Source organism: Acyrthosiphon pisum, chromosome A3 (assembly GCF_005508785.2).
Source record: "Acyrthosiphon pisum isolate AL4f chromosome A3, pea_aphid_22Mar2018_4r6ur, whole genome shotgun sequence".
NCBI lineage: Eukaryota > Metazoa > Arthropoda > Insecta > Hemiptera > Aphididae > Acyrthosiphon > Acyrthosiphon pisum.
Window position 1 is genome coordinate 32,396,823 of NC_042496.1, and position 20,577 is coordinate 32,417,399.

A 20,577-nucleotide genomic window follows, 5' to 3' on the forward strand; every position below is an offset into this window, starting at 1 on the left:
CGTAGATAGGTACACCATACTGACACAAAATCATTGAATTTTTCACTAGGGCAATATTTATCCCATTATCTAGCTCTGATTTTTGAAATCTAATCTAAACCAATATAACAAACGAAAATAGTTCGATTTATTTAAAAATAATATACCTAATGATATAATATAATTGTTACACATTGTTGAAACAACGAATTTTGTTTTGTTCAGTGGTTTATTGTTCAATGCACCAATAAGTCAATACAATTCCTTTCTGGACTACAATTAGGTATTTGATATAAAATAAATGAATTATTGTAACCGAAATATTATTTACTATAAATATTACACTATGCAGTGGATTTCTCGGGTTTTCAGATAATACCTTAATGTAGTTAGAGTCCGAAGTATTACGTAAACGAATTTCTTCAAGTTTTAAATCATAATAATATAAACATTCAGTAGGTAACAATAGTTAAAATATTTGAATTTATTTATATCCTTAGCTAAAGCAGACGATTCGATGAAAACAATAATGATTTGAAAATAAATTGTAATTTTGTTTCCGTTCATTTTCATTTGAGATACCTAATGATAGCCTTACTCGCCTTGCGATTATACCTATTTTATATTATTTCGTATGCGAATTCGCAAGACTTCAATTGCACATAACATTATTATTTTGTGCGTAAATGAAACGCGTACTGTATAATACGTGTTGAGCCCGTGTGAACTAGAATAAAATTAATACCATATTCCCGGAAGTCTTATAGAATTGTACGTTCACACTGGAAAATTCTTTAAGAGTTGTCGAAGAAAATATTAACGACGAGCTGTATTCATAATTTGTCTTCTCGGTAGTTTTCCGTCGCATCTAGGAATCGTATATGACGTGGTACAAACGCACATCTAGTTTAATATAATATTGTGCGATGCCGTTTCCGGGAAACAATTAGTTTTTCAACATCATATTCCATCTCATTTTAGATTTACTGCGTAATAATTTAGCGTGAACTAACCTGAGCGAGAAATAGGAATGCGTTCTGAGTACAAAATGTGTTTCTTAGTTACTAGCTATATGTATTCGTCGAAACGATCTCTTGGTGTCAGTTTTTGGGACCTTTTTCCCGTCGTCGTTTTGTCAGCGTTTGCCGGAAGTCGTGAAGTAAATTCGCATGTTATATTTTAAACGTATCGATGTACTATACATAAACAAAACGAAAACAGAAGGTATCAGCTGCTAGCTGTTTCTTGACGGGCAGCGAGTTTCTTAACGTCCAGGTCAAAAATGTCAAAAACCTCTGTACGGGTACGATATTTACAGGATATAGGTACGTAGGTATAATGTCACTCGCAAGGTGATGGTTTCACGCAGGTTCCCGTGCATATTATACTACGTCATAGTCTATTATTATCGGGAACTCGATGAACGATGTTTTTGCTACTTTTACCCGTTCGCTTTACATACTAATCGATTATCTTAAACCAGATGGTGCACTCCCTATTCGGCCCACGTAATTCTCAAAAATATAAAAAAAATCAAAACCTACCTCAAATCAGTACCACCACCACTAATAGTGAAAAAGAGTTTTTATGAGTAATTATTGATTTTTAACTACGCATCACTGATATTTAGCACTCGAGCCAAATTCCTAACCACTGCCATATTATTTGATACAATAGTCAATAATAATTATAGTATAGGTGTTGTACAATAATTTATTTCTTCACATGTGATCCTACTGCATTGGGGTAGGTTTTAGTTATCAGTAAATTCAGAAGTGTACCATCTGGTTTTATATAATCTGTGCTAATAACAAGATTGTCTTTCCGCAAACGGTTTACGTGACGTTTCGACAATATTTGGTGAAACAACACAATTTCGTTGGTATCAAAAAATACGATTTGGTAATCGAAAAAATATAAACAACGAAAATAAAAACCATGTGTAATATTTTAGCAATGTCGCATATACGTTACGATAGAGCAATTTTTTTTTAGTTCAGCGTAGGTACGAGTTAAACATCTATGTAAGTTGCTAAAAACCTTCGACTAATCTCCTCGAGTATTCATCGTCAGGCATTCGATTAAACTACGTCACGACAGTCATTTTCTATAAGTAGAATCTAAAACGTTAGTTAATTTACATTAAAATAGAAACGGCATCAGCGTCATAGAAAAAATTTCAATCCCAAAATCAAAAATTGTGACAACCACCTTATAATAATTATATATATTTTTTTGGTATTTTCTCACCAATTGTATTATTGATAGAGTTCATTTTTTATTATTATTTTAAAAGTGTTTATTGACGTCAAATAGATATTATGCGTATCTTGCATATTATCACATATTTTCTCTGCTTTGACTTGACGATGGGAGGAGCAGTGGAAAAACTAGCTAGAGCACTAGTCATGGAGGGCATAGCCCAACCTAATTATTTTTTGCCCCCTCGCAAAAAAAAAAATATCCTTTATTGATTTAGATTTTAGATATACCCCCCCCCTTTCTATGGGTTATTATAAGTTAATAGTTTTGTAATAGGGGCTGTTATTCCTCCAGAATAACAACCCTATAGCTGCGCCTATGAGGAGGATACAACTCATCGACTAAATCTCAATAACGATAGAGTTACAAAATATATTAAAAATTGTTTAATAAAATTAAATTGCCAAAACAACCATAGAAACTAACAATTGTTTTGACATGGTACATGAGATATTTTTATGGGCGGGGTGGGGCTAAATTTTAACATATTGTATCCGCTGTTCTAGCATTTCTATAACACACTAATTTATCATCCAGGACCAAATTTTATGGAAACAAAGTACCTAAATTGTACATGCTTATTGTAGTCGAAACCGAAACAATTAAAATTAATAATAAATTAATAAATCGTATCCACGTCACTTGAAAAAGAAAAAAAGTAAATACAATCTGAAAACCAAATATCATACTGTTTTTATTTATATATCCCGTTTTCTAAAAATTTGGTACAACATAAAGCACTACCTACTGAAAAGCCGTCTTATAAAAAAAATGTACCACTTGAAGCAATTTCCCCGTTTGCCTCTCCACCGCACCTGTCTTGAGTATTGACCCTGCCTGCAATTTTAAAATATACTGTACCTATATTATATATACTGCTGAAAACCTTCACTCATATGCTGCGGAATTCGATGCATGCACCGCTGTGACGTTTTTAACCTTTCGCCTAGCGAAATCGATATTTTACTGAAATAGATATTTTTCGTTCTTGGTTCAGGAACTCTATCCGTATAATATAATATTATGATGTGAAATCCATTTTTAGGTTTGCTGGTTTTCGGACTGTACCACGTGTTCACGATTTGGGAACACTATACAGGTTTGATGTTTCCTGAATGCTTTTACGCGAAATAGATATTTAAAATCTCAAAAGCGTATTGTCCAACGCGTTTATCGATCGAAACAAATACAACAGTTATATTACATTTTTCCTACAAAATAAATGTATGATATTATTTTTGTTTATACAAATTGACTTATACCCTTTTTCCTGAAAACCGTCTATACCAATACTATATGAACTAAATACAATAATCATATTTTTTTAATATTGTTTAAATTAACCGGTTTATGTATGGAATCTGATGTACAATATATTGCAATTTTTACTTATAGATTGATCTGGTTGATTAGGTAAGTACGTCAAGTTAAGAACACGTTTATATATGATTCTATAACTACAGCTGTAGTTAAGTCTTAAATTTAACTAAATATTTTTATTTAACCACGCAGTACCTATACAACTATACCTATAGTTATAAATATTGAAAATAAATAAATAGCTACCTATATAAATATTTCTTGATTTAATAATTTAGTTTTAGTGGATTCAAGCTTGTGATTTCTCAACAGTGCACAATGTAAAAGAATATTAGGACTAATGTTTAACGGAGTGGTTATACCAAATTAAAGTTGTAAAATCGCTGTGCAATTCAAGAGTAACAAAATAATTGACTTATTTTTAACTGATTTAATTTAATATGTTTTCCATATTATTCGATACCATATTGAGTACTATTATGCCTTTGCTTCTTCGCCCTCAACAAATTTGCCAAAAAAAAATTAATAACAAAATCACTTTATACTTACCTACCTTTTGTTATTTATGACAAATACAATAGTAGAATAGTATTATAGCATAATATACAGTTATTACTAATTTAAGATAATAATAATTTGTTTTAGTGAAATAGTTATCGTTATATCAGTGTACAACCCTCTGGCTGGTTTGCCGATACAGTCTGCTAGTCATTTATGCCAGGTTTTATTAATAGATATATACATCTGCAGTTATAATATGTTTCTAGTATATTTAAAGTTCTGTGTCTTAAGTCTGACTGTCTGGGGAATAATAAATTATTCAATAAACGGTAATTGATTTTATCTTAAAATCAAAAAGATCATATGTATAATTTAAGAAACTAATTTAAAAAAATTAGTTTTAGGGGTCTTAAAAAGTATTTCAGGAGATTAAGTCAACGTGAGTTATTCCACCTATACTCTCTGCCTATGTAAGAATTCAAAGTAACAGTTAATATTCCTTAAATTATACTAACATATTAGATATTAGATTGGTAGACTGTAGAACAAAATTGTATTTTTATATATTATTAGTAATATACAGCAGTTTTCGCTTAATAGAGACACCGTTTGCAGGTTAATTAGGACAACCACTTAATCAGGACTAATTAATAACACGTGATCTATACAATGAGTCCCAAAAAGCAAAGATAACTGTATTCAAGTATAATAGATATATTAGATTTTTTTCCACACGCACCGCCTTACTCGTTATCGATGTGTTTGATTGGATCTGGATTTAATTTAATAATAATATTATCTAAACCAAAATATTTATTTTGTGATTTTGCAATATTTGTTCAGTTGCGCTCCCGTGTTTTCATAAGATAAATTTACGCCAAGTAAGATTGTTAATAATGTAAAAGGTTTTACCTTACAATGAAGTTATTGTTGAGATTCTCGGGGATTTGTAATTGAATCGTATTTCAATGTTCCTAAGTCCATGGACAACTGCATATATAGATGATGGACCTTCAACCATTTAATATTGTCACCACGCATGTCTTAAATATTGTACCTGCATAAACGATATCCGAGTGGTTAGTGGGTAAAATAGATAATTTACCGGCTTACTGCATTAATATTAGCACTAAATAAACAGGTATATATTTCAATAAAAATATTAGATAATGTACTATTACAATGTATAGCTTTTTCCTTATTAACATTTGTAACTACAAAATAAAATAAAATTTTTGGACAATAAACAATATATTATTTATGTTTAGAAATACAATTGTTAGAGTTTTTTTTTTATATTATTATTATTATTATTGAGTTAAGCCCGGAAACCATAGCCATTAGCTGTTTTTGTTAGCAAGGGGAGGAACGGTTTTGGTTGGAACACGTTTTATGTATCTGTGGCAAGGATTTATTGCTAAAAATCCCGGGTGGTCATCCATCCGGGAGCTAGCAACACCGACTGATACTCAAAGCGTTTCCGTAGTTGAGTGTACGCGAACCGCGCCACACAAATAGCCACTTATTAGAGTTTAATAACATTATAAAAGTACATTTCTATAAAGCATGGGATTAAATTAGTATATCAATTAATGGCTAATGTTATGGGTAATTTTCGGGGGATGTCGGATAACGTAGATTATATGTGGGAATGCGTAGAATGGAAAGATATTTAGAAAATAACTAAAAAAAATTTAAATGAGAGAATCAATTTGGTTCAGCGAAAAACAATTTTGAAATTTCATGCTAAGTGTTGTCTTACGTTCGCATTGATAGTCCACAAACAAAGTACTTCAGCGTTTTGATAAATATCGCCTGAAGTGTACACACTATAGAACATTTTTATGATGAAGCTTAAAAACCTCAACATTTTAAGCCGTATTTATTAATTAATAAATGAATTTGAAAAACATAAACACATATGCACATATTATTAAATCACGATACAGTAACGTACAATAGATTTATTTTATCTACACAATATAATATAACAGTGACGATTCACTGTCAATTATACGAGTGGGTACCAAATACCTATAATAATCGTATTTCACGCCTCCGGCCACACATCGTTTGTCACTTATCTCGTACCCACTCGAATCGGGGAATTTGTTTCAATTTACTTCATCGTGGAAGAACTAGCAATTGATTAATAACTGTAGGTACTCGAACTATACGCATGCGTGTTCTAGAACCTGTCATTATACATAATATTATCTAACGTATATGGTCTGGTCACGCAAAATTACGTGATGTGAATTTTCCCGCTCCTCCCACTCACTATAGAAACATTTTCCTGAACCAATTGTAAGTTGTATTCCTTTATACGTAAGTTCATCTCATCGATTTTCAAGTTTATCGTTCCGTTATCATCTCAGGGATTAGGCTTTCTGGAGCGCAGCACCTCCTAAGTGAAGGTATTAATTAGTATTCACGACAAATTCAACAAAACAAAGTTTCAGATTACAAATTCAGATATTTAACTTAAATGTACTTATAATCGTTTTGGCTGGAAGTCCATATCATCTTAATCAATAATACGTCTGCCATGTCCGGCGCTGTCCGGTTTCAACGCGTATCAGATCGCTGTTTGGGCGCAAAACGATTGTAATGATTGAAAAACGAGACGGATTCAGAATCATAAACTACAAAACTACTGACGAGAACGATATTTTCATATAATATATTTTATATTGTATAAGGAGCAGACTCGTGTTGGACGAGGATAAGACTAGCGTGCGTGCGTGCGTTGGTTATTGTGCAAGAGTCTGAGGGGCCCATCTATGAAGATATTATACAGGTGGGATTGGAACCCATGTACAAAGTATATATAATAATATAATCTCTGCGTTACACGTACCGGCCCGGTCGAGGTCGAACAAATTTCGTTTACCATAATATCCATAATACCTATATGGTTATATTACATCATGCGGCGCATGCGGTGTCTCACTACCGCATTTCTACCGCTCGTGTGGATATAATGTGCAGGTGTATAATATTATTGTCATATACTCGTATATTATAATGAACTGAACGATTCACCAAACATAATGTGCTTATGCCGAATTTATATTTTTAATCCTGATTTTTTAAGTATGCCCTCACGTTTAGGACGTTCTTTTCAAATACTTCGAATTTAATACCACATAATAAGAATTAATATTTTTCAAACTAAAATTACAAGTATGTTTTATCACAGGACAATATATATATATATATTATATATAGAAGCGACACTCGATCAGCTGATCGGGTTTCTGTATTCCTACGGTATGAAGTATTGTACTCTAAAAGTTGTACCGTGATCTGATATAGAATGTTGGCAACGTATAGTGTATCCCTCTTTGTTACGAAATTATAATATAAACAGAAACAATCCACTGACTACGAACGGATGACGACCGTTTTAATTTGTTTAAAGTTTTTTAAGCATGTGATATTGTTTTTTTAAGTATAATTCCATACACTTTTATATGAAATATAAATTAAATATTATAATATTGTTAATTGACATTTTTAAAATAATTTATAATATTTATAATATGAAATATTCAATTGATAACGTATACCACGCCCCCCGAAGACCGTCTTCAAGGCCACAGTCACCCGATTTGGCCATAACACACAGTATCTATGCCCTGGTTTTTTCCAACACACTGTGTATCAAACTCGAAATTTGAACGATTAGTTTTTTAGTTATTTAGCTATGCGCACCTAGATAGGCACGTATTTATTACACAAGGATAATACTGAAATAGTTCCGTGATTATAGTTTAGAAATATAAGGTGCTTTGATTATAATTAATTTGAAAAATATAGTAGGTATAATTATTAATTTCAATCAGACATTCACACTTCATCATAATTTGTAAAAGTATTAATAATGTAACATAAAATCCATAATAAAAAAAGTGCAATAATTCAAAGATTACCTAAGAACCTACTCATTTGAGTTTTGATGTAGATGCATGTAGATACAATTCATCAAGAAAAAAACCATTCGATAATTAATGGTAAAAAAGTTTGTTTTTCATTAAGAAAAAGTATAGGTATGCCATTTCTGGACACTGCTTATGACTGCTTCAATGGTAAAAATATTATTCTATAGTATATACTTCAAAATTTTAGAAATCAGAATTTAAAGTAATGCATTTTTAAAGATTAGACGGAAGAGGGTATGCATGCTTGGTAAATTGTCCTGTATTTCTATTTTCTATAGTATGTACCACATAGTTGTTTTGGGTATTTTACCAACTCCATGCATCACTATTTATATTTTAGTGCAACCCCCAATCTAAAATGTATAATATTATATTAACTGTTTTTAAACAGAATGGAAATAATAAGTTTATACAATATGATTTTGAGTTTTGCTTTGAACCAAAAAAAACTGTAATTTATTATCTTCAATAAAGTAATTATTATTCAGAATCATATATAAAAAACGAAAAAAAAAATTATAATTTAATTCTAACAACTTCTTATTCAATTTAATTCAAAACGTTCTATTTTAAAGAGCATTTAAATGATAATAATTGTTATGTTTGTTTGTGGTTCAAATGACATTTTGAATTTAGACAGTTAACTGTTTCGTTAAAAATTCTACTACCATAAAGAATTTTCTATTCCTTCTTACTAACAAAAAATATATTAATTAGTTTTTAATTATAACCACAGTTGTTATAGATAGGTGTTAAAACGAGCTTAAATATGTTTTCAAACTATTAGATAAAATCTAATTACAATGCCGGCATATAATATTTTAACTTATTAATTTTAAAAGTTTAAAAAAATAATAATATGTCATATAGACATTACATTATTGTTGTTGAAGAACCGTCTTCCCTTGAACTCTAACCAGTATATTCTAGTTAACTGAAGTCTGAATTATTCCATGTGCTCAGTTGGTAGATTCATATCGGATATCGTTGTTTAATTAATGTAAAAATAAAACAATATAATAAAATTATAGTTCATAGTGATCGATGCCGATTCGTTTGCCTGACAATTAACGAGATGCGAAAACCGTATAGGAGTGGCAATAATAAATGTAGACCTGCTTACCGCCTCACTGGACGTAGTTATACCATAACGGTAACGGTTATTATTATTATCATTGTTATTATTATTATAAGTGATTTCGGTTTGAAAATAGTACCTACTTAACTGTCTTAACTGTTCATAATACAATTTACAATTAAGAGGATGCTACACAGATATTTGCTGTCTCCGTCTTACAAGTGCGTAACATAGCAAATTTACGCTCAGCAGATCACGTTTAACTCCGTTAGTTTAAAAATTAGAGTGAATCGACCTATTATGAAACCTGATCGTAAGAACATTGTCTGTGTTTGTATGTGGGTTGAATTCTCCACAGTTCATTTAATTTTCCTAATGCCACGAACCTTCGAAGGTCATGACCATCATTACCTAAGATTTTCGTCGATATTATATCGTTCCATCATCATCGATTATTCGGTTATTTTCATCTGTACGGTAATACTATTTTGTACGTTAGTTGCCTATAGTCGATAATCACAACAAGTATAACATTTTATTGGAATATCTGCACATGGTAAAATATTGGTGTCCATCAGCACAATATAAAAATATATCGACCAGTGCTAATAAAATATTATGTTGGTAAAACATACCTACTTTTGTATTTATTTATTTTTGTTACTCTTTCGAGTTTTTTAAAACGTTATATTTGTTCGCTCACACGTGGAAGTCGTCGTGTATGGCGCGAGATTTAAATAAGTTGCGGTTGGTACGTTACGCAGTAAGGCGTAGGATTAAGGGATGTATGAGGTGACATAGTTGTACAGCTTTTGTGGTAAAAAAAGGCGTCTTGAGCTGCTTGTGGTAATGGGAGCTCAAGAGCACCGCGAGGTAGGGGTTGATGTAAATCTGATAAAATAAATATTTAAATATTAGTATTATGCATGATTTATATACCTAACTCAATTCCTAAAATATGTAAAATTCATATGACGGAATAATGTTGTTCCGTTTCAAAAATGTATACAACCTATCTATCGGTAAAATTTAAAAACAGCGACGAACCTATTACATGACCTAAATGGTTAACCATATGAGTTACTGCAAACGTCCGATCACGTAGTACCTACGTATAAGTAATATTATACTTAATGTGATTCGTTCTTATTGTAATTAACGTACCAAACTCAATACATATCGTGATACGTTATCAAGTTGTGTTTCTCTCGCGTAATTCCATTGGGAGTGTGTGTATCGGTGCTATATATAGAACTATGATCACACGTCGTATATTGGCCATATTAAGACATTACTCTTGTGCATTATCCTCGGTGATCAAAAAGTTTTCACAGGTCTCAGGTTTTAACCACTAGATTGTTTGGTAACTACTTAATAATAACATAATCGATCGTTCGCTGTGCGTCGAATTTGCGCGGCAATGAATCATTTCCAACTTATCCGTTAGGATCAGTCTTATCCGTGCAAGTAAGAAATTAACTGCATGTATGAAAGTATTGAGGTCGTAAATTAATTCAATATATTATTATATTGACATTCGATAGTATAACGGTTCGGGATGATTATGAAAATAAAAATTAGAAATTCAGTAAAAAATATTAATTCGATACTGATAAAACAATTATTGGGTAATGCAGAGGTCTTCAAAAGTTTTCATCCCGCAGCTCAGTGTGTTCACAATGTTTTTACGGCTCCCAAATTATCGTGGAAAAAATGAAACAATACGATATGGCCAATATAGTATGTGATAATAACAGTGACTTAAGTATCGGAAACAAAACTTCAAATAGTCACGTAATGTGTTTCATTATTGTTTCCATAATTGATTTAATATTATTATAAATAATATTTATACTAATTTACATGACCTACATTAATTTTGGTTTACAGTGCTTTGACGTGGCTTTCTTCGCCAAATCTCGCGATGCCTTTGGAAATCACAGTTTGAATACCTTTGGGGTTGTGTAGTAGTGCAATAATAAGTCTGAAAAAATATTCTCGTTAAGTTTTCTATTGAGATCAACTATAATACCTCTCTTTCAAATGTATCTTCTCATCTTTCTTTTTTATTTAATTTTGAAATGTAATAACGTATATGTATTATTCAAAAGTGATCAAACATATATTTAAAAAAAAATCAAATTAGTGATAATAGGATAGCTCATATCAATATTATAAACTTCATAAGGAACTTAATTGTTTTTTAACGCATTGTTTTGTCGATACGATGAACACAATATATTGTATCAATGGTTTTAGTGAATAATAATTACTCATCAATCATTAGATTGATGACATATTATGCGTGCGTGTGTGTGCTATTTGACACACATTTTCCAAACATATGCACTCATTTACTTAGAAAGTTATACTTATCTACTTATATCGAACTCTTTAAAAACAGTTGTTATCGATCATCTTCAGTTATGTAAGTGCTTTAAGATTTTTTAAATTATTTACCTTATGAATAATGATAATTAGTGTGTTTGAAATAATGGTAATAATATAATATTATGATGCTACATGGAAAATTATGTGTATCAATATTAAAACTTTTATCCAGATACGAAACGTGAATTTGTATGATACCATTTAAAGTTCATGTAAGAGGAGCCTCATTTAACATTTGGAATTCCCCTTTTCGGACTTGTTATACTTATCAAAAACAAACAATCCGTTTTGTACTTGTTTTAATATTCTTGTTTGAAATAAAACACATTATAATATTTTGCTAATAATAAGTTTTACCTGAACGTAAATATAAACATCATATTGATAGTATATATTATGTAGCATTCCGTTTGTACTTTATGTATAATAAAATATGTCTACTAAAAACTGGTTTTCAAAAATGTACACTATGTTGTAGCTTAAAATAATTTTAAAAAAAATGTTTTCAGAAACATATTATCAATCAACCGAAACTGTCATACTATTATTATAATAACGAAGAGTCACGTTTTACAATATTTTCAATATATTTTTTAAAACTTTTATCTTCTGAACTGCGTTATCACATTTTTTTGTATAACGAGTATTATACGTTGCGTCTAGTCTTTTCTACCTTGTCAACATTTTGGTTACAATAATCGATTTCTCTGACTAACCGGATTTGCTTTTGATGCACTTTTTGTTCCGAATTTGGTATTTGAGTTATATTTAGATGATCCCCGAATATCACGTGGAAATGAGCTTTTTATCTGTCTCATACTTTCCAGTGCAATTGATAATGTTTTAGACGAGACTTTCTGACGCACCGTAGTCTGTCCGCATTGCACCTGAAACGAATACAGATTGGTAAAAATGAACAAAAGGTATTTGAGGGTCTTGTATTCGGCTCGAACTAGACTTAATGATTGGTTTCGTTGGTGTACTATACACACACATATATGTATATATATATATATATATATACGTACGGGAGAATGGAAGACTGCAGACCCTTAAATCGGACGATAGAAAAACGACGACGAAAAAAATCGCGAGCCTTGTATTTCGGAAAGTAAACTCAAATAATCTCTTAAGAGCCGTAGAAATAAAAATCAGAAAAAAATACGCAGTCCGCCGACGGTGTAGGTTTTCAAACAGCCCAAGTTGGCTTCGGGCCCGATGTGAAATAAATGTCACTTTGGCAGACTTAAGACGGACATCTAATCGTTTATCAAATAATATATATATAGTTATCAGGATTTTTTTTTGGGGGGTGTGGGAGGTACACGAATTGCCGTTATAGATTAGTTTTTCAGATATTGTTCCGAGATGTACATTTCACCATAAATAATATGATTAGTAACTAAGCTAGGGTATCATGACGATCGCAATAATTTGGTCGTGTTCTGAAAGTTCAGGTAGTTACATAAGATATGACTGAATAATACACGTGTAACATGATACTATGTAATATATTATATAAATGTAAATTGAACGGGATATAATTTAATTTAAATTAAATTATTATTTTTATCTCTGAGATAAGATTTTTCTTCTTAGAATCGAAAACTGTGCTATATAGTATTACTGAAAATACATATTATATTATAATGTCTCGTTGATAATTGATTTTTTTTTTTGACAAACTACTTACATTAAATTATAAATGATAATATTCTGGTCTGCAATGAGTACATTTTTAACTTAAATTTCATTAAAATCACTTGGTTTAAATCATAGCACAAACATTTTATCAAAGCATCCATTATTCGTTGTTTAAAAAACAATATATTATAATTATTTAGCTTTAGTATAATGTAACGTCACGACCATATCATTTGTAAAATATAAGAATGAAAATAATGGGTAGTTTGGTAGGTACCTACACTATTTCAACATGAAGTGACATGCATGAATACCATATATTGGACAATGAACGTTTAGAATTATATTCTTTATTTTAAAGTTATTCGAGTATAATTTTGGTAATTTGAACAAATTTTGAGATACCAATTGTACATTTCTACCACCTTCATAAAAGGACAAATGGTCATTGTAAACAAAAAAATCATACACATTTGTGAGTGGTTTTGTCGATCGATACCCTCTGGGTAGTTTGAAAGCTAGCGGTCATAGTTTTACAGTTTAACTGCAGTGAAACTTTAAAAAAATTACGCATAGTATGATGAAATTCCTCGTAGGGGGGTACCTACGATACATGTGATATTATTTATTCAAAAAATGTTAGCGCATTATTCATTCTGCCGTAGAACATCTCTTGTGAGTCATATAACATAAAATATACACAATTTAAATTCAAACATTGTCTAAGATGGAGCAACGGTTAGATAGGTCAAGACAGTGGAAAGGCCTCCCCGGCATCCTCACCGACATAATACCAGGCTTTTGCCACATCAGCTACAATTATGACTCTATTATTTTAGTACCGACACGATAATCAATCTTCAGCTGTCGAACGATATGATTTCCTATTAGGCATTCTCACCCCATTTATTTTTTAATAATTAATTTAATCAAATTATTTCATTCCTTAAATAGTATAAACAATATTTAAACATTGGAATATAATGTGTATTTCAAGTAAGCTAAACATTTTAAAAATTTAAAAACAAATTATAACTAATACATTATTATAAGACAAAATGAGAGTGAGGCGAGCAAGCATTGATGCATCACCTTCTATATAACGATATATTATAGTTACGGTTGTTTCGTAGTCCACAGGTGATTGGATTGAAAATGTTTAAAATGAAAACGTTCTCTTCATAGCTAGTCAGTAGGTATAAGGTGTTATCCGAGTGCGTTTGTTATAATATAAACAAAAAAATCGATGGATTATCGTCAGCTCGTACACAGCATTTTGATAGCGATTTATATTATAATGTCTGTGTAAGGAGTTAATGGCGTTTACTGAGTTGAGTGAAATGTTGGCCTATATCATTCGAAAATAAACATTTTTTGAAAAATGATCTTAAAAGTCTCAGTCATACATCACCGATCGTGACGTATGGAACGTGACTCAAGGGTTAACTGCTTTAATAAGATACGTTTAAATTGATATTCATATTAAGTTATATAAATGTACATAACAATAAGAGTTAATAACGGTTAGTTTAATAGCCTACGTGTCTGTGTGTATTATTAGGTGTTATATAGGTTTATTATTTTTAATAACGCAACATTAAATTAATATAGATAGGTATGGTATTATAATATTATCATTTTAAGAGTTTAGTGCTTATACATTTTAAAATTTGCTCATAACTTACTTCAAAACTAAAATAAAAAAAAAAAAAAAACATGAAAGGTGTCCTAGATAATATATTTTATGCCTATAAATTATAAAATAGTTCAATTTACTCTATTATTGAAAATAGCAGAATAAAATGAACTATTTTGAAACGTAGACCATCCATGTTATGCATATTAGTAAGACGGGTACTTGAGGGTATATAACATTCTCTTATTCAAATACAACTTGACGTTGAAAGGAAAAATCAAAAGTTAAAAACGCAGCTTATAACTGTAGTATGAAGTTTTAAATTTGGCAACCTAGTGAAAACATTGAAAAACTATAAGGATATCATATTGGCAATAAATTGGTATTTTTTTCAATGAATTAAGTAAAGAAGAATGGGTGATTTCCGAGACTGTCACTTAAGGCTAAGGACCTACATGGACCAACGTATAATATTTTAATAATAACAATGGTACTACCTGCTAGTGGGTAATCATAAGTTATGAAAGTTAAATCCCTTAGAAAAATATATCAATGATGTTTCGTTGTTTTTAATAATAATTACACTCATTTTTGGATATTCCACCAACGTTAAATTCAATTTGCCCCTCCACAAGATTTGGTCTGCTTACGGGCCTGTACTATATGGATGGTATTAATATTATTATTGTTGTTTACACGTTGAGTGGTGTGTCTGAAACACTCTTTGAACGACCGACGGCTTATATATGATATATAAGCTGTTTCGTAAATAATATATATTTTATCGCAACGATTAATCAAACTGGCTGCCGACACGACGACTTTCGACACTATTTCCCTTCAGCAGAACATATTATTATTATTGTTATTATTATTGCTATTGTATATTATAGCTGGTGGTGTATATTATATTTGTCAACTTCCACCCAGACACGGACGCTTATAATATTATTATCATTAGTATTATTATTGGTTATTATTATTATTATTATTATTATTATTCTATTACCACTGTGGTTACAATGATGATTAGTGATTACCATGACACTTTGGTTGTAGAGGCCCGTCAAAGTTTAGTTTGCCGTCATTTCAAAATTGATTCAATTTAAAAAATATATTAATATTATTACAATGGTAAAGCGAATCCATTTTGCAGGTGGGTTTAATTTTGAATATGAATATTTTTTTTTTTTATCGAAATTTGAAAAAGATGTCTTCGTTATAATAATATTATGTAGTTTTTAGAACACTATTGGTAGGTATGTAATTACAAATTTTTTTTACTATTTTTATCATTACTGTTTTTACATTTTTTAAAAGACAAAATATATTTTAATTTCATATTCTAAAAATTAATGTTGTTTTTTGAGATTTTTAACGATTTAAATTTATGTAAAAAAAATTGTTTTCAACATGTGTAGTTTTATAGTGTAATAGTAAGTGTCTTAAATTGATTTAGGTACTAGGTAGGTATATTATAATAAAGGCGCGTTTCATCCTCTCAAATCATACCGTAAAACTGACTTGTTAAATTATCACTAAATTCGTAGTGATTTAAAAACGTACACTGCGCAATCGTGAACGATGAATAAATAACAAAAATGATAACTTTTTATGAAACACGTCTTGCTGTGCCATATCTAAGTTTCAAATGAAATTGTTGGACAAAACAACTGCACAGTTAAGTCAGACAGGGAATTGTAAAGTTTGCTACTTTAATTCCGTTGCTTCGGATTTATTGCAATAAATTAGCTACAGACGCGTTTCATTACACCGACGATAAATTTGAGTAAAATTTTTTTTTCCATCCCGGAAAAAATCCAGTTTGAAGATTTTATTTTTTGCACGTTCGGTGCGTTTAATACTTTTTTTTACAACTATATGCGTATAGATTAACTTAAACGTAATAAATGTACTATTATTTATTTTAAAAAACGTATGAAAAACATTATTTATATTATTTAATTTGTTGTTGTTTGTATTTGATTCGACGTTGACGCGATAAAATGGTTAATGTTATATAAAAATTGGACAATTTGTTTTCAAATTCTTCGAGCTGTATTCACGAAGGCGATACTGTATATTTTTATTATACTGCAGTAACAAATCCTATATTATAATACATAATATTAAGTTTTTCACATTAAATATGTATACAGCCGTTCCACAAGCGATAATATTTCCATTTTCTTTATCGAACTTAAAGAAATATCGTTAATCCATTAATAACCGTATAAAAGTTAAAACCGTCTAAAAAACGTTTACAATCGACTATGGCTATAGCTGCAGCTAGGCCGTTGTATTAAAATAACGTCTTGAATGTTTTCATTTGTTTTGATTGTTCTCTTCTAAGCCATTTGTCATTATGTTGTTACTTAATAAGTAGGAGGTCTATATTTATTATTATTATTATTATTATTATTACTATTGTTATTTTATTATATACTATACCTACTCTGATATTGTAGCGTAGTTATATCTGTAATCGTTGAGCTGTAACAATATGCTTTGGCAGATAGCTTCATAAATAAAATAGTAATAACAATATAACCATAGTAGGTATGATAGTATATTAGTATTATATTATTATATTATTATATCGTCGTAATAATGCCAAGGTAAATCGATAGTGCCCGCAAGTCTTTTGTCAAATCCGTAGCCCCGTCGACTGCATGGCTGAAAAGGCGATGAGGTAACACGACAAGGTAGCGATAGATATTATACTTCACACATAGTGAGAGAGAAAGATAGCTAGAGAAGATCGTTCAGTTTTTTTCACCCTAATGAATTGGATTTCGTAAATGTACCGCCGACAAACCCTTTCATTCTTTTAACGACTGTCCGACACGACTACGACTGCCCACCGATCTAATCCTTTTCGTTTTCTAGTCGGTAAAAGACGTACTGCACTAATATGAAGTCCGAACGAAATATTACATCAGTAATCGGCGAGATACGCAAGCCATGTATAATTTAGTTCTCTTGGTCGGCTACGCGAAAATATTCGAATTATTTGAAGTATGAATGAAATATTTTATTAGGCTTTCATTAATTCAGTATGATGTAATTGTTAAATCAATTGGTTTGTGGGATTAAACGACATTTATAGAAAAAAAAAATCAAACATTTTAAATGTTAACAATGTTCAAATATTAATATTCTGAATAAAATTTATAATATAAACATTTGGTGAAAATTCCAAGTATCTACGGTTGTTCGTTTTTGAATTAGGTACAAAAAAATATGGTTCTTATCAAAAATTGGTTTTGTGTAAAATTGTCTGTAATTCCTATTTTTTTTTCTTGTGCAGTGAAAAACTATCTAAAACATAAATGATAAATACTAAAAAAAATAATTATTTTTTAGGAATTTAATGATTTATGAAATATAGATTGGTTTTTAGGGTTCTAAAATATATATTATGTTTAATACGCATTATATCCCTGTTGTGTCCGTCTATTCATTATTTACCGGTAGATAGGTACATAGTTAGGTGTTGATTTTGTGTATCTATAGTTACTGCACATAAATTGTTTAATATGTAATTATAATTTATTGCGTTGTATATTAAAACCGGGTATTTAGTACGCTCCCAGAGTGAGCTTTCCTAACTTGTTAACTTATATTTAATTATTTTTTATTGCGTTTATTTGCGTTTTTATGGTGATAAACATGGCGTTTCTCAAAAAAATCAGCTTAAAAAAATGTTTGTTTAGCCCAATAAGATACATATCTACGTTCAAAAAATTACACACATCATTGTAAAATCAATACATTCATCGCTAAGCTAATAAATAATAATCTAAAATATTACTGATATAGTTTTACACGAGTAAACATGAATATTATGTATATTTGACAGTAACTATTATTGATAATAATATGTATCTTTTCAATCTTCATTAGGCATTGTATTTTTGGTTAAAAATACTAATTCTAACAGTATAGGTACCTCGCAATGTCTATGCCGAATATAATTCTGAAAAAAAATAAAATACTGTTCATGACATGTTACCTACATAATACACAATAAAAACGAGACACATTTTTAAAATTTTTTATTCACCTGGTTTAAAAATGTCAAGCTAATATTTTTATTCATCTAAAAATATTTTTTATAATGTGCATATACTAGGTTGGTGCCATATTAATATTACAGAGAATTCAATTATTTTTATTTTAAAATTCAAATTGAAGAAAAGTTTGTGACGTAGATAATACTTAAATTAAAATAATCCATTATTTAGTAAAAAATAATTATGTTTTGTGGTCAGAACAAATATATTATTGACATATAAAATATGTGAGTGCGTTACAGGTATATGTTATAGGATACCCACTAATGATCATTTACGACTAACACAACGATATGGCCATCCACTACAGAATGCATAATAATATATAAAGTTGCCTATAAAAAGGTTTCTTAGACTCTAGCTGCAATAGGAAAAACCCTTATCGTAACTAAATTTATACATTTTTCAAAATAAAAAAATACACAAAAAAAAAATAATAAATTGAAATATCCCATGATAAGGGGTTTTCAGAAATATTTCAACATTTTATACAGCGTTATATTTATCAAATGCTAGCCGTGGGTTCGTATAGTGTATATAGGTACTCAGCATTTTTCCAAGTACCCCGGATTAATGCGGTAACTCGAGGACCTCACGACGATTCGCAAAAAAAAAAAGAAATCAAACATTCAGAGTGTTTGCTCGGAGGGGAACATTTTTTTCTGCACGTCCAGACCTAAGCATATTGAGTTGGCTCCCTTTGTAGTAGAGCCGGTTGGTTCTCCCGAAGAGACACCAAATCCGCGTTACAAACGGAATATTTTACAAAGTCGGACCCAAAAATTAGACGTTCAAAACAATATAATATAATATTATGTGTATAGCGTCACGTCCGTACTCAATTTATTGCATTCTCGGATTAGGCATTTCAAAAATCTTCGTCCCAAACAACGTCCACGATTCAGTCATAAATAATAATATAATAGTAATTAATAACAATGACCAAAGCATACTCCGTCCATTATTCTTAACTGATGAACATAAATCCTAAGACGTGCATTGATAGATGGAATTTATTGATTATAGTTATCCAAACAACATATAAATATTGTGACCGTTAAATTCGTATACTCGCAGTGCACAAAACCATAAGGTTGTATTATTATGTTATGATTACGCCATTGAAAAATAATATAATGTAGTCTTTATCATTATAAACAAAACTGTATGTACGTTACAATAATAAATTACCTGCAAAAAATATTTGGTGTGTACTAATCATTGAAGACATCAATAATAATATGTACTTTATAGAACAGGGGTGTCAAACCTTTTGAACACTACGTGCCAAAAATAACATTTTTTTTCCGAGCGTGCCATGAAAAATATTTTGTTATATTTAATATTGTAAAAAAAAATTATCGTAATTTGATTGTACAATTAATGTGTTAGTATAAAAAAGGTTAGTTTAGGTATATACAATTATTATAATAATATTACTTTGTTAATCGTTTATTTTTATGTGATTTTTGTTGTTGAATACTTGACGCCAATTCGTTGATATTTGGTTTATAATTAGTAACTTTCAATAAAGTACACGCGGCACTGCATTCATCAGCTAGTCGGTTTCTCAAATCAGATTTTACAACATTTTATAAAATATATTAATTTTTCGCATGCCTTCAAAATCTTTTCACGTGCCCCCTCGGTCACGCATGTCATGGATTTGCCATCCCTGCCATAGAAGTTAATTGAATGAAACGATGTTGAATAACGCTAACTATACAAATATTAACACGGTAATTG

General features: G+C 30.2%; 1 protein-coding gene and 1 long non-coding RNA gene across 3 annotated transcripts in view; one reads left to right on the forward strand and one right to left on the reverse strand.

Moving 5' to 3' along the window:
• Positions 1-20,577, forward strand: part of LOC100573428 (peroxidasin homolog) — a 459,362-nt gene that overhangs the window by 142,793 nt on the left and 295,992 nt on the right. The gene's annotated exons all lie outside the window — the stretch shown is intronic.
• LOC115034414 lies at positions 2,261-8,380 on the reverse strand. Its single transcript, XR_003839774.1, has 2 exons — positions 5,825-8,380; positions 2,261-5,119 (listed from the first exon to the last, which is right to left on the reverse strand). It is a non-coding gene; the product is annotated as an uncharacterized LOC115034414 (long non-coding RNA).